Here is a 17047-nt window from a genome sequence, read left to right as displayed (position 1 = left end):
GTGTGTTACCGTGTAGCGTCAGCGCCTCACGACTACTGCGGCACTCCACAATGCTTGTTCACATGTGGCAGGCGTTTCTACAGTGTGCCTGTGTCATCTTTAGGTACTCCCGCGGCCGATAATTCCATAGATGGGAGCACTGGAACGTAACCGTAGTGCCAGTATACAGGAGAGGAAACAACGCCTTGATGACATCTTTCCCAAGCGAATCAGTGCGTGCATACAAGCCACAAGTGCTGCAGCGACGTACATAAAAGTGGCCTCTTTGTAAACTTGATTCGGTTTTGCAACCTGTGAAGTATGATTTAATGTTTCCCTTCCATTGTGGGTGATTCGCCTCCTTTAGCGGGTATGGGATCCTGGGTTCGTTTCCCGGCCAGGTTGGGTATTTTCTCTGCCCGGGGTTGGTTGTGTTGTCCTCATCATTCCATCATCTTTCGTGAACGTGGCTAGATTGGACTGTGTGCGGATTGGGAATTTGTACGGGATCTGATGACCTCGTAGTTGAGCGCCCTACAAACCAAACATCGTCTTTAGAGGGCATTGTATAGTTGGAAGTAACAGCAACAGACAGAATGCAGTGCAGACTGCTTGCTAACGCAGCTTGTTGTCTTCATGGCAGGTGTCCCCTAGATGAATAAGTAAACATGCTTCAGAATATTAAAAAAATTGCAAAACGATGTAGAAAAGATATCAGTATGATGTGAAAATTGGCAACTGACCTTAAATAATGAGAAGTGTGACGGCATCCACATGACTGCTAAAAGGAATCCGTTGAACTTCGGTTGCACGATAAATTAGTCAAATCTGAAGGCCGTAAATTCAACTAAATACCTAGGAATTACAATTACGAACACCTTATACTGGAAACAACATATAGAAAATGTAGTGGGGAAGAGAAAACGAAGACTGCGTTTTATTGGTAAACACCTAGGAAATGTAACAAATCAACTAAAGAGACTGCCTACACTACGCTTGTCCGTCCTCTTTTGGAGTACCGCTGTGCGTTCTGGGATCCTTACAGGATAGGAGTAACGAAGTACTTCGAGGAAGTTCAAAGAAGATCAGCACATTTTGTATCAAGAAGTAATGTGGGACAGAGTGTCACTGACTTGATACAGAATTTGGGGCGGACATCATTAAAACACAGATGTTTTTGGTTGCGGCGGAATCTACTCACGAAATTTCAATCACCAATTTTCTCCTCCGAATGCAAAATATTTTACTGACGCCGACTTACATAGGAAGAAATGACCATCACAATGAAATAAGGAAAATCAGAGCTCGCACACAAACATTCAAGTTTTCGTTTTTTTCCGCGCGTTATTCGAGATTGGAATGGTATAGAATTATCGTGAAGGTGGTTCGATGAACTCTCATCCAGGCACTTAAGTGTGTTTTGCAGAGTATCCACGTAGATGTAGATCTACGTCAACGATACGTCCTTTTCGGCCGATCCGTCTCATTCAAAATTAGCCAAGGCTTCTCTTCATTCGTCTTTCTAATTTCCACTTTGTTTTATAGCTTTAGTGATTCTTGCATCTGGCGTACTGTGTGTGGTGTCGCAGCCAGACACCACACTTGCTAGGTGGTAGCCTTTAAATCGGCCGCAGTCCGTTAGTATACGTCGGACCCGCGTGTCGCCACTATCAGTGACTGCAGACCGAGCGCCGCCACACGGCAGGTCTAGAGAGACTTCCTAGTACTCGCCCCAGTTGTACAACCGACTTTGCTAGCGATGGTTCACTGACAAAATACGCTCTCATTTGCCGAGACGATAGTTAGCATAGCCTTCAGCTACGTCATTTGCTACGACCTAGCAAGGCGCCATTACCAGTTACTATTGATACTGAATCATGTACAGTCAAGAGCGACGCTCATCATTAATGAATTAAAGTTAAGTATTCCACCAGCTACGTCCGTTTTTCTAAAGTCTAAATTCCTTGTCCTGTTCCAGACCTCACGCGAACCTGCGTGAGCTAAAACGCGTGCCTTTCGGCTTCCTCTAATAATACGGTGTTGGCTCTCCTGCCAACCCACAACACTGTCTTATATGTTCTTTCAGTCTTAACTGATCGTGTTTTATTATCTTAATTATATCTTGCAATTTCAAATTAGCTCGGATGTCATCATTTCTCTTTTTATCCATTACAGTCAACCGCGTGCCTAAGGAAATTAATTTCATATGGTTCTTTTCTCTTTTAATCATTCGTCTTAAGAGTCCAGTTTTCGCATCCATAGATCAACGCTGCTGCATCTGTAACGTTATAGAAATTTGGTGGAGAATCTCTGCGGACATTCTTTCCAAATGTTCTGCGTAACGTTCCACAGAGTTAGTAAAATAGTTTTAACTTTTTGTTTCATTGTTTCCTTTGTATGTAATACTGCACGTTAAATATTTAAGTGTGATAACTTGTTCTATGATTTCATTGTCGATTTCAATCTTAATTCGCATGGGCTTGTGTCCTGAAAATGCAATTGCTTTTGTCTTTGTGATGCAGGACTTTCATATTGTATTCTCTGTCTATTTTACTTAAACACCGCTTCTCGTAAGTCATTTTCATTCTCACCAATAATTAATTGGTCGCCAGCTGAGAGTAGTATTTTAATATTCACATCTAACCAAGCTCTGGTTACATCGTCGATATACATATTAGAAGGAGTGGGTGAGAGGGGACATCCTTGTCTAACTCTTCAGTTTATTTCAGTCATATTATGCCTGCTAGGCAACGGCCTTTCCGCGGTGGATACACCGGTTCCCGTCAGATCACCGATGTTAAGCGCTGTCGGGCGTGGCCGGCACTTGGATGGGTGACCATCCAGGCCGCCATGCGCTGTTGCCAATTTTCCGGGGTGCACTCAGCCTCGTTATGCCAATTGAGGGGCTACTCGACCGAATAGTAGCGGCTCCGGTCAAAGAAAACCATCGTAACGACCGGGAGAGCGGTGTGCTGATCACACGTCCCTCCTATCCGCATCCTTAGCAGAGGATGACACGGCGGTCGGATGGTCCCGATGGGCCACTTGTGGCCTACTTGTGGCCTGACGACGGAGTGCTTTTTTCTGCCCGCTGCCTGCTATTTTTGTATTTTGTTATTCATATATGGACCCTGTACAGTTCTTATAAGATGAGATGCCATCCCTCTGTTTCTAAAAATTTTCCGTAGTTTCTTTAGATTTGCTTTATCAAACGGCTTTTCGTAGTCAGTGAAGGCAAGAAAAGTTGGTAAATTTAATTCATGGTGTTTTTCTATTAGATGTGTCATGGCGATAGATTCCGAACATGACCTGCCTTTTGCGAAAACCATGTTGGGCATCACATAATACAAGTTCAGCGATTGGCGATGTCTTTTTTTTATTCAAATTCTAGAATACAATTTATGGCACGAAATCAGGACGGCAATACTTCAAAAAATGGTTCAAATGGCTCTGAGCACTATGGGACTTAACTTCTGAGGTCATCAGTCCCCTAGAACTTAGAACTAATTAAACCTAACTAACCTAAGGACATCACACACATCCATGCCCGAGACAGGATTCGAACCTGCGACCGTAACGGTCGCGCAGTTGCAGACTGTAGCGCCCAGAATCGCTCGGCCACTCCGGCCTGCGGCAATACTTCGCGAGCACATATTCACAAAATGGAGTCATATTTTATCAGTTCTGTAAATAAATAAGTAAGAGTGTTATTTCGTATGTTTGCAGTTACGTGTGTGACCTGTTCCACAACGAAATCTCGTCGCCACATTACCGTAGCACACCGCTAGAGGACCCAAACGAAAAATTATACACCCCCTTTCCCACTCTAGCAACTGGTTCATTCTGGAACTGGTTAGATTACCTTATTTTATGTAGTCGATAACTAAAACTTTGACTACAGCTCGTACCAACGTAAGGGATTGTTTAACTCTTAGTACGGCTAGCAGGTCGATAATGTTATCATAGAGGTGTCTCCACGGTCGTGTATCTCTGTAGTTTCCCTAGAGGCAGCATAGCCGTCCCCCTACTTTCGCCAACGGGCTCATTCTCCTAATCACAGGCGGACAAACAGCGACCGACCACGCTTGGGGATTAGTCGCCCGCTGCCACGGCGAGGGAAGCAAAAAACGAGAAAAAGCCGAGCCGGCTGCCATGTCGATGGGTGTTGTGTCGGCGCTGCCACCACAGCGGCGCAACTTTTCCCCGCAGCCGCACTCGGCACAGATTAAAATTGCTCTCCGCTACGTGACTGCGCACGCCGCGACCTACTTCGACCGCCGCGCGGCTCGTATTGCCGCGTGCAGATAACGGGGAATCCCCCGTAATGTGTGCCAGGACCGCCAACATACCGGCTGCTTCGTTTAAAGTTTGCGGTGCAAGGGGTCTCGGCTATACCAGACTGCTGCGTTGGCCACACCGTTGATCAGAATACGTGGCTCGCTAGGCGTAATTTACATGCGAGACGAAAGTAGAAGGAAAAGTTGAAAAGCAACCATTCTAAGAAGATTACCAGCAACATAATTGGAGTTTCTTTGCGTGTCGCTTGATGTATATCGTAATACATGATTGACTGATCAATTCATAAAGTACAACATATGTTTAATGACAGGTGTTAAAACTACACTCATGCTCATAAATTAAGGACACTGCTGATACATGGTGAAACAACGCTGTGGTGGGCGGTTTGTGGGTTTAAATCACCTCGGGGTATGACCATGCGGTGCATTTGACCTGCGGTCGTCGCACGGTGGCGCTGGCAGCAGTCCACATACGCAGAGGTGTATTGGTGTATGTCAGAGTACGGTGCAACGAGTAAGTGTGATGACGTGTTCAGACGTGCTAATGGTGACTGTGTGTTGAAAATGGATCAAAGAACACATATTGACGACGTTATCTAGGCCGACTGGAGGCTGGTCAACACAGCAGGTCGTAGCACGGGCCCTCCGTGTGCCACAAAGTGTGATCTCAAGATTATGGCAACGATTCCAGAAGACAAGAAACGTGCCCAGGCGCTACAGTACGGGACGTTCACAGTGTATTATACCACAAGAAGACCAATATCTCACCATCAGTGACCCCAGACGGCCACGGAGTACTGTAGGTAGCCTTGCTCGGGACTTTACTCAGTCACGGGAACAGTTGTCTCCAGACATACAGTCTACAGACGACTGAACAGACATGGTTTATTCGCCCGGAGACCTGCAAGGTACATTCCACTGACCCCTTGTCACAGGAGAGCCCATAAATCCTAGTGTGACCGGAACGTTATGCTCACGGACGAGTGCAGGTATAGTCTGAACAGTGATACTCGCCGAGTTATCATCTGGAGTGAAACAGGAACCAGATACTAACACCTTAATGTCCTTGAAAGAGACCTTTATGGAGGTCGTGGTTGATGGTGTGGGGTGGGATTCTGATTGGTGCACGTTCACCCCTGCATGTCTTTGACAGAGGAACTGCAACAGGTCAGGTGTATCGGGACGTCATTTTGCACCAGTATGTCCGGCTTTACAGGGGTGCAGTGGGTCCCACCTTCCTCCTGATGGATGATAACGCACGTCCCCACTGAGCCGCCGTCATGGAGGTGTAGCTTGAAACGTATCAGGCGAATGGACTGCCTGTTCTCCAGACCTAAACCCCATCGAGCACGTCTGAGATGCTCTCGGTCGACGTATCGCTGCACGTCTTCAAATACCTACGGCACTTTAGGAGCTCCGAGAGGCACTAGTGCAAGAATGGGGGGGCTATACCCCGGCAGCTGCTCGACCACCTGATCCAGAGTATGCCAACCTGTCATGTGGCCTGTGTACGTGTGCATGGTGATCATATCCCATACTGATGTCGGGAAACAGTGGCGTTTTGTAGCACGTGTGTTTCGGGGCGGTTTTCTCAAGTTATCACCAGTACCGTGAACTTACAGATCTGTGTCGTGTGTGTTCCCTACGTGCCTATGCTCTTAGCGCCAGTTTTGTGTAGTGCCACATTGTGTGGCACCACATTCTGCAATTATCCTTCATTTATGAGCAAGAGTGTATTAAAATCATTAATATATAAAACTGAATGAATAGGCCAATATCCGCTGTAGCTGTATTTATTGAAGTCGATTATAGACACACAAAACTGGTTTCCTGACTTTTAAGTTGCATATTATAGTGGATATAAGTGCTATGTCATACGGTATAAGAACTTGTTACAGAATACCGCACAGTAACAGCTGGCGTGGTTACGCATAGTTCTCAGCCGTCCTCAGCTGGTGAAAACCATCATCAGTGATCAATGTCCAGTTCACGAACTGTCATCATTTTTCCGATTGCAATGTTCCAACGGCCCTATGTCATCGTATGTTGCTTGATGTCTCGTGCTATTAGCAAAGCTACCCGCGTCGGTCATCTGCTGCCATTGCCCTGTAACGCCAAATTTCGCCACACTGTCGTAACGGATGCATCGTCGCACGTCGCACATTGATTTATGCGGTTGTTTCACGCAGTGTTACTTGTCTGTCAGTACTGACAACTCCTCGGTTATTGAGTGAAGGTCGTAGGCTATGGCGTTGTCCGTGGTGAGAAGAAATACTGAAACTTGGTATTCTCGGCACACTATTGATACTGGAGATCTCGCAATACTGAATTTACTAACGATTTCCGAAATGGAATGACCCATGCGGCTAGCTCCAACTACCTTCCACGTCCAAAGTCTGTTAATATTCGTCGTGCTGCCATGTTGACGTCGGAAACCTTTTCACATAAATCAGCTCAGTACTAATGACAGATCCGCCAATGCACTGCCCTTTAATACCTTGTGTACGCGACGCTAGCGGCATTATATGTGCATATCGTTAAGCCGTGACTTTCGTCAACTCAACGTAATACAGCGCACAGAAACTTAAGATTTACGAAATATTTGTTCGAAAGAACGCAATGGTCTATTGATTAACGTAGGTCATGACTTTTGTGGATTGTAATACTACACATTTTCCACGTCTCATTGTCAGTAACTGAGCATATGAATAACCCACGGTAGCTGAAAGCATGTATAGGGTGTCCATAGACTCACTTTAAAAAGTCAACTTGAAAACTATTGGACAATTGGCGTAACACATGACATTTTTTCTTTTTCTTTTTTAATTGTGCAAATTTCCTTTAAGATTCTCCTTGTAACTGTCAGCATGGCATGTGCTTTTCCTACAATTTTCTTGTGTCATTCCACTTGTAACTGGATACACTCCTCTAGCATTACTTTTCCTCGATTGTAGTTGTCGATAAAAGCAGTATTTTTCGCATTTGGACAGGTCAATATTATCTCAGTTGCTTTTCTGAAAACCTTCATATAATTTTATTCACAGTATGTTATATTTCAAGCTAAAATTTATGAAAAGGAATTACTTTACAAAATATTTTAGTTTCGATGTTCTGATCGACAAGTACTAGTTCTGAAAGAACGGTTAAAATTAATTTTTTAGAAACATTTGTTATTGCGAATTATTGGTATATTTAAACTAATTAGGGAATCATGTTCTGTTTACTACATTTATTTCTGGATTCATTTATGAAATAATAATCCAAATTTATGATGTAACGGGAACTAGTAGAAAATCAATCGTTAAGAAAAATTGTAAGCCCTTTGGAATATTGTCATTTCCGCAGATTGCAGGAGTCGTAAGCATGCCTCTGATGTGATCGGTCGTATTTTTGTATTTTTGTACGAACAATGTAATTTCGGCTTTGTTAATCAGAAAAATCAAAATACTGTGTGATATACACAAATGTGAGAAAATATATTTACATAAAAAGAAAAATGCTGCAACCGCAATCTTCAGATTTATTTAGATCAAATCAACCGTCAGTACGTTATGTGCGATTTTCAGCTTCAAGAATCAAACCCCCAAACTGGAGCCATCTCAACATGACAAGCTAAGTAAACTATAAAGTTTACTGTAATCTTCGCTCCTCTCAAATCTTCATAAAAGACTTTGCTTGTTAATTACTTGAACTGTTTAATGAGGACAATAGATCGAGGCAGGAAGGAGGGAGGAGTTTACATGCATCGGTTACACCTTAGTTTTGGCGGTGATTGCTGTTTCTAATGATTGCCTGCCTATACCCAGTGCATTACATTAGTTTTCGCTCAAGGTGAACTGCAGTCCCTGCACATGTTGTCGACTGCCTGTAGATCTTTCTGCATTTCGCTGCAGTATTACAGTCTTTGTATACGCAACAGCCTCACTTCTGTAACCGTGCTGCCGAGCCTAAGCATCTTCGAGTATACCGCCTATTACATCGTCACCTTTGGGAGACGAACTTTTCAGATTGGCCATTACACTGCTCGATGTCAGTGGTGGGAGGGTGACGGCGCATACGTCATTTAATTCTGGACTGTCCTCCATTTTAGTAGGAATGGAGCAACGGACGACGTAGCATCGTGTGTGTGTGACGTGCGAGTCTCCCGTTGCAACATGGCGGATATATCGTCGCACAGCTCCAAGTCATAAGACGATCTTACAGTGGTTATAGCTTTCAGAAGATCAAGAAACATTCTTAGAAACAAGAAAACTTCGCCGTTGTGAGAGATGCTATCTTCAAGAGTGCGAGGGAATCCGCACCTGAACGTGTACAGTGTCTACGGGTGAGCAGTCAGTCTCTTTGCAATTGAACCTTCACCAGTATATAATGCTGTTGGATCAAGGAGTGAAAGATAGGGATAATGAGAGATATTTGCCGTGCTTAAGCGAGTGATCTACATCTACATCTATAATCCACAAACCACCATACGGTGCGTGGCGGAGGATACCTCGTACCACAACTAGCATCTTCTCTCCCTGTTCCACTCCCAAACAGAACGAGGGAAAAATGACTGCCTATATGCCTCTGTACGAGCCCTAATCTCTCTTATCTTATCTTTGTGGTCTCTCCACGAAATGTAAGTCGGCGGCAGTAAAATTGTACTACAGTCAGCCTCAAATGCTGGTTCTCTAGATTTCCTCAGTAGCGATTCACGAAAAGAACGCCTCCTTTCCTCTAGAGGCTCCCACCCGAGTTCCTGAAGCATTTCCGTAAAACTCGCGTGATGATCAAACTTACCAGTAACAAATATAGCAGCACGCCTCTGAATTGCTTCTATGTCCTCCCTCAATCCGACCTGATAGGGATCCCAAACGCTCGAGCAGTACTCAAGAATGGGTCGTACTAGTGTGTTATTAGCGGTGTCCTTTACAGATGAACCACATATTCCCAAAATTCTACCAATGAACCGAAGACGACTATCCGCCTTCCCCACAACTGACATTACATGCTTGTCCCACTTCATAACGCTCTGCAATGTTACGCCCAAATATTTAATCGGCGTGACAGTGTCAAGCGCTACACTACTAATGGAGTATTCAAACATTACGGGATTCCTTTTCCTATTCATCTGCATTAATTTACATTTATCTATATTTAGAGTTAGCTGCCATTCTTTACACCAATCACAAATCCTGTCCAAAACATCTTGTATTCTCCTACAGTCACTCAACAAAGACAGCTTCCCGTACACCACAGCATCATCAGCAAACAGCCGCATATTGCTATTCACCCTATCCAAAAGATCATTTATGTACATAGAAAACAACAGCGGACCTACCACACTTCCTTGGGGCGCTCCAGATGATACCCTCACCTCCGATGAACACTCACCATCGAGGACAACGTACTGGGTTCTATTACTTAAGAAGTCTTCGAGCCACTCACATACTTGGGAACCAATCCCATATGCTCGCACCTTAATTAGGAGTCTGCTATGGGGCACCGAGTCAAACGCTTCCGTAGCATTTGTGAGCGATGAGGCTCATTTTCACTTAAGCGTGTCAGTTACGTATCATAAATATCGCTTTTGGGTCCCTGAACAGCCGTGTGAAGCTTATTCCAGATCAGTTCTTACCCCACTAACTGCTGTCTAAGATACCGGGTGTTATTTTTTGAAAACAACGTCGTGACACCGACGGAGCGCTCCAAATGTTGCGTGCACAGGGTGAACACGTTGTTTCTCTCAGAACTGCGGAGACGACAGCAAACGTGAGGAGTGTTGTTTCTGAACATGGTGGGGCAACGTCGCACGTGGCCAGGGCCACGTGTGGCAGCTGTGAGGCACATTTTCCCTGGACGCGTCATTTCTCGTTCCGTTGGCGAGATGAGCGCATTTGCGGTTTGTGACTTTCTCTGGTGAGGGTATATGAGAAAGCGTGTCTGTGTTAAAAAGTCTCACGTGTAACGGAGCATTTAGCTACCGTTAACATGATATATTATTTACATACGTTACTGGTTTGTGTGAAATCAGATTTAAGACATATCAGGTAATATTATTATTTTATGTATCATCTAAACTGATTGTTGGGTATGACAGATAGCAAAACAGTCTTACAAATGTAGAGCAACAACACACTCTTACACTGGCGAGCACTTTGGCTTTGTTTTTCTCTTGAGTAGCGTACAACACAGCTTTTTTAGGACATTCTTTTCCTTCTCGGTTGAGGGTACGTGCGCTGAGAAATGAGCCTGAAGTGTCATAGGGGTGGTGCACGTAATTGTTGCTCACGAACACACTATTGCATTGTGTGTTAACCGGGGGCCTAGAAGCGACGGAGAGGCTCCGTCCCCGCCGCAGCCGCAGTGGTCCACTACGCGACGACGACTACCGCAGTCCACTTCACCCCTCCGCCCCCCCACAACGAACCGCCATTTCAGGGTTATTGCGCGGTTCAGCCCCCGGTGGAACCCCCCCCCCCCCCCCCCCGGGAACGTCTCATACTAAAAAAGTGTAACCCCTATGTTTGCGTGGTAGAGTAATGGTGGTGTACGCGTACTTGCACAACCTGTTTGCGCAGCAATCGCCGACGTAGTGTAGCTGAGGTGGAATAAAGGGAACCAGCCCGCATTCACCCAGGCAGGTGGAAAACCGCCTAAAAACCATCCACAGACTGGCCGGCTCAGGCTCACCGGACCTCGACGCAAGTCAGCCGGAATTCGTGTCGGGGACCAGGCGCTCCTTCCCACTCGGAAAGCACGGCTAACCGGGCGGGCCACGATAACAGTACTATGTATTCCCTAGCATTTAGTACAAACCAGCTTCACCATCACTACAAACTACTCCTTTCGCCATGTTGGTTGTTTCCTAAGATCCGCTACTATATGACACACATGTCATGTTTTAGAATATGTTTATGGCCTGTAGATTAGTTAGAAATTGAACTCCGTGCATTCCTATAGTGACACACTTTTGCGAGCTGAGCTCCTCCAACGGTTTTAGTGCCGCAAGTGCCCCATGCGACTACAGGTTATCATATTATGAGAGTGCGGTCGATTGATCAACCCCTGTCATCCCGATTTATGAGTAACTTCTGGCGGAGAAAAATAAATTGTAACCGAGAGAGTGGTAGCCACTTGGATCGCATGTAACCAGCTAAATTAATGTACATCATGCTGTGAAAATCAAAACCTTTTCCTTAAAAATCCACATGCTATTATTTGTTTGAAAACCTTCCGTTTCCAGTAGACTGTTTTTGGCTTAGGGTTAGGTAACCCTTTGATGTGGTGTAGCTGCGGTTTACTTTTTTAATTGATGCTGACAAGGACACGTGTTTGTGGACTTGCATTCGGTAGGACGACGGTTCAAACCAGCGTCCAGCCATGCTGGACGCTGGTTTCCCTAAATTGCTTCAGGCTAATGCCGGGGTGTTTCCTTTGAAGGGGCACGTCCGATTTCCTTACCCATCCTTCCCTAATCTCATAGGACCGATAAGCGTTTCGTCCCCTCTCCCAAATAAGCCAACCAAACGCGCGCGCGCGCGCGGTGTGTGTGTGTGTGTGTGTGTGTGTGTGTGTGTGTGTGAGAGAGAGAGAGAGAGAGAGAGAGAGAGAGAGAGAGAGAGAAAGAGGGTTCATCTTTAAAACGGTGCTTTTATGGTGCTTGTGAGTAAGGGGCAGCCTAATAAAAGTGAGAAAGATGGAAAAAAGAGTAGATGATACTGGAATGTAGTCGAATTAAATCGGGTGATGCTCAGGGAATTAGAAAATGAGACACTTAAAGTACTAAATGAGTTTCGCTATTTGTGGAGCCAAATAACTGATGATGGTTGAAGTAGAGAGGATATCAAATGTAGACTGGCAATGGGAAGGAAAGTGTTTCTCAAGAAGAGAAATTTGTTAACATCGAGTATAGATTTAAGTGACAGAAAGGCGTTTATGAAAGTATTTGTATGGACTGTAGACGTGTATGGATGCGAATCACGGACGATCAATACTTTAGACAAGAAGAGAATAGAAGCTTTCGGAATGTGATGCTACAGAAGAATGCTGTAAATTATATGAGTAGATCATTAACTAATGAGGACGTATTGTATAGAATTGGGGAGAAGAGGAGCTTGTGGCACAACTTGACTAGAAGAAGGGATCGGTTGGTAGGACATGTTCTGAGGCATCAAGGAATCACCAATTTTGTATTGGAGGGCAGCATGGAGGGTACAAATCCTAGAGGAGACGAAGACATGAATACACTAAGCAGATTCAGAAGGATGTAGGTTACAGTAAGTACTGGGAGATGAAAAAGCTTGCACAGGATAGAGTAGCATGGTGAGCTGCATCAAACCAGTCTCTGGACTAAAGACCACAACAACAAGCTATTTATTAATTAAGAGCAGTCTCCATTAGAGTTCAAATATTTATCCTACGGTGAGATACGACGGTCAATGCCTTCATGGGAAAAAGTCTGCGGTTGCCTATGGAACCACAATTGTGCCCTGGCATGCACCCTGCCGTCCGAAGAAAGAAGAAGTTCTGAAAATGTGGAAATCGAATGGGGATGGATCGCGACCGTATGAACGATGTGTAAGGACTTCCCAGTAAAACGTCTGGCAACACATGTGTGTGAGCTCACATCCTCCATAGTGTCCCTATCTCTCTCCATGCCGTTTCCGTATTCCTGGAGACCTGAAGAAAGACATTAATGGCCGTCGCTTTGCTTCTGACGAAGAGGTGTGTACAGTCTAGGTTCCGTAAGCAACTGCGGACCTTTTTCCATGAAGGCACTGATCATTTTGAATCACACAGGAACAGCCGTATAAACAGTTACGGCTATTCTTCGTTTATATTTTATTGCCCCGTGTATATTAGTTGTCCGCCCCGGTAAGTGAGTGGTCAGCGCGGCGATCTGTCACACCAAGGGGCCCGGGTTCGATTCCCGGCTCGGACGGAGATTTTCTCCGATCAGGGACTGGGTGTTGTGTTGTCCTCATTATCATTTCATCATCATCAGTGGAAGGCGACGGGAAACCAGCACTGGAATCACTTCCCTAGACGCTCATGCGGTGGACCTCTCTGACGAGACTTCCCCCATGACAAGACCTGCCGTAAGGCAGAACACAAAGTTTATACAGGGTGTTACAAAAAGGTACGGCCAAACTTTCAGGTAACATTCCTCACACAAAAATAAAGAAAAGATGTTATGTGGACATGTGACCGGAAACGCTTAATTTCCATGTTAGAGCTCATTTTAGTTTCGTCAGTATGTACTATACTTCCTCGATTCACCGCCAGTTGGCCCAATTGAAGGAAGGTAATATTGACTTTGGTGCTTGTATTGACACGTCATCAGCACAGATTTTCTGTGAACGTTTGGACAGGCATTATTGGTGATGTCTTGATCGGGTCCCACGTTCTTCCACCTACGCTCAATGGAGCACGTTATCATGATTTCATACGGGATACTCTACCTGTGCTGCTAGAACACGTGCCTTTACAACTACGACACAACATGTGGTTCATGCACGATGGAGCTCCTGCACATTTCAGTCGATGTTCAAAAATGGTTCAAATGGCTCTGAGCACTTTGGGACTTAATTTCTAAGGTCATCAGTCCCCTAGAACTTAGAACTACTTAAACCTTACTAACCTAAGGACATCACATACATCCATGCCCGAGGCAGGATTCGAACCTGTGACCGTAGCGGCCACGCGGTTCCAGACTGTAGCGCCTTTAACCGCTTGGCCACACCGGCCGGCTTCAGTCGAAGTGTTCGTACGCTTCTCAACAATAGATTCGGTGACAGATGGATTGGTAGAGGCGGACCAATTCCATGGCCTCCACGCTCTCCTGACCTCAACCCTCTTGACTTTCATTTATGGGGGCATTTGAAAGCTCTTGTCTACGCAACCCCGGTACCAAATGTAGAGACTCTTCGTGCTCGTATTGTGGACGGCTGTGATACAACACGCCATTCTCCAGGGTTACATCAGCGCATCAGGGATTCCATGCGACGGAGGGTGTATGCATGTATCCTCGCTAACGGAGGACATTTTGAACATTTCCTGTAACAAATTGTTTAAAGTCACGCTGGTACGTTCTGTTGCTGTGTGTTTCCATTCCGTGATTAATGTGATTTGAAGAGAAGTAATAAAATGAGCTCTAACATGAAAAGTAAGCGTTTCCGGACACATGTCCCCATAACATATTATCTTTATTTGTGTGTGAGGGATGTTTCCTGAAAGTTTTGCCGTACCTTTTTGTAACACCCTGTATATTAGTTGCACTATACGGGATGTTAGGTATGTAAGTGCAGATATTGTGATAACTGGTACGTTAGTATGTACCCACATCAGTGTGTTAGTGCGTTTTTCTCCATGTAACAGTCTTCCTAAAAACAGATTACGTAATTTACCACTTGTTGTTTTCTGCACAATCGTAACTACACTACGGGGAGCAGTATGTCGTCCTGAACGAAGTAACTTCAACAGAAACAAGAGTAACTCCAGGTGTGCCCCAGGGCAGCGTAATAGGTCCTCTGCTTTTTACGATTTACATAAACGATCTAATTGATGGTATTGACAGCGGCCTTAGACTTTATGCCGATGATGCTGTAGTCTACAGGAAAGTAGTATCACACGGAAGTTTTGAGCAAATCTGAGAGGATTTGCAGAAAATAAAGGCTTGGTGTAATGACTGGCAGTTATCTCTCAATATTAGTAAGTGTAACCTACTGCGTGTAATAAGGCGAAAATCCCCATTAATGTATGAGTACAAAATAAATGATCAGTCTTTGAAAGCGGTAACGTCAGTCAAGTATCTGAGTGTGACTATTCGAAATGATCTCAAATGGAATGATCAGATTACACAAGTAACGGGTAAGCCGAACTGTAGATTGTGGTTTATTGGTAGAATCCTGAAGCGATGCAGTCCTTCAACAATACGTTAGTTCGTCCTGTCTTATTTTTCGTCTGTATGAGACCCTTACCAGTTGGGTCTGATTCAGGAGATTGAGAGGGTCAAAAGAAGAGCGGCAAGATTCGTGACTGGTACATTTAGCCATCGCGAGAGCCTTACAAATCTCATAGAAACTATAAAGTGGGACACACTTGCAGATAGACGACGCACTAAAGAGAAGGGCAGCTCCCTAAATTCCAAAATCCAATGTTCACCGAGGATGTAGAGCATATACTATTACCACCAACTTTCAAATCGTGTAATGATCATCATTCAAAGATAAGGGAAATAAGAGCTTCAGACAGTCGTTTTTCCCTCGCGCGATCCGCGAGTGGAACAGAGGGGAGGAAATATGACTTTGGCGCGAATTGTGCCCTCCGCCACACACCGCTTGGTAGCTAGCGAAGTATATATGTAGATGTAGATGTACTAAATGAACTATGGCTCTCTGTATAGACTACCCTTTTTGCCTTCATGTGTCCACACTTCCATACCTGACCTGCTGTCCAGGAGGAAATAAGCTTAAATGGGTTGCTCTTGGAGATACTAGCAAACCTACAAACATATCACTCATATTAGCTATAATTATTAGTCTGAAAATAAATACTGATGAAATGTAGTTCAGCACTGTGTCCTCAGTGCCCAACAAAAATAGTCCCCGTGTTTTGCGATGTTGTATGAGTCGCTTGTAGTACGCGAAATAATAGAAAAAGACTCTGGTTTAGGTCGATCATTATTCCCTGTTGGCTTATAGCTCCCATTCACAGTCAGTAAGTAATACCTCCTTTCGCATTGGACAGACCAGTGCCTCGACGGGAAGCAAGGCTTCCATTTCCCTTGATAAGCAGATAAAGTTTGGAATCGGCCCGCGCTGTAGGCAGCGTTATTCAGTTTGGAAACGCTGCCTAAAGTAACTCATTCTGCGAATACAATATTGCATTTTGTCTCTGAGGCCGAGCAGTAAACAGACAACGTAGCTTTACAACCGTTTGTTCCAATTTATATGCAAATCAGACGAGGTAGCTTCTGAATGAAAGAATACGCCGAGAGATTGTTTCGAAATGGCTCTGTGCCCTAAATTTACTTTCCTTCCCTGCAGCTGACCCAGTGTTTACGCCGTGTAAGTTCCGCCGAGTTCGGTGCCCTACGAGCGGTGCAAGTGGTATTAGTGAAGACGCTGTTCCATAACCGCAGAGAAATTCAATAGGCTCGGTCACGATTCAACATCTGACGACATTACAGATGGAGCACCAGTACACGTTGTGTAAGGGAAGGGAAGCAAATGGACTGTTTACTTATAAAAGGGTCCATCCTGGCATTTACGTTACTTGATTCGGAGAAACCATGGACAATATCATTCAAATGGTAGATATGTCCCTGGTCAGGAAAAGTGTATATAAATAAATTTTCTATAATATACAATTTACATGCTAGTCGCAGCTTGTTTTTCATTACGTTTAACACATAGAAACATACAATTAACAATAGCAGATAAAAGTCCTTGTACACATTTCACATGGAATGGATAGTATGACTTCGCGTATGCAATCCATCATGTCATTTATGCCGTTAATTTTCATGTTGTGCTGGCCGCTGTGGTCGAGCGGCTCTAGGCCCTTCAGTGCGGAACAACGCGGCTGCTACGGTCGCAGGTTCGAATCCTGCCTCGGGCATGATGTGTGTGAAGTCCTTAGGTTAGTTAGGTTTAAGTAGTTCTAAGTCCAGGGAACTGATAACGTCAGATGTTAATTCCCATAGTGCTTAGAGCGATTTGAACCTTTTTTTTCCTGTTGTACATACCCTCATTGGCCATTTCCCACAGTAATCACAAGATGTCAAG

The 17047-nt window shown here is 44.7% G+C and overlaps 1 pseudogene; it reads left to right on the top strand.

Moving 5' to 3' along the window:
* The first annotated feature begins 2725 nt into the window (after nucleotides 1–2725).
* On the top strand, nucleotides 2726–2843 carry LOC126106960 (5S ribosomal RNA; annotated as a pseudogene).
* Nucleotides 2844–17047: the final 14204 nt, after the last annotated feature.

This window comes from Schistocerca cancellata, chromosome 10 (assembly GCF_023864275.1).
Source record: "Schistocerca cancellata isolate TAMUIC-IGC-003103 chromosome 10, iqSchCanc2.1, whole genome shotgun sequence".
In the NCBI taxonomy this organism is placed as follows: Eukaryota; Metazoa; Arthropoda; class Insecta; order Orthoptera; family Acrididae; genus Schistocerca; species Schistocerca cancellata.
Note: the sequence above shows the minus strand (reverse complement) of the source record. Positions and strands in the feature narration are given on the sequence as shown.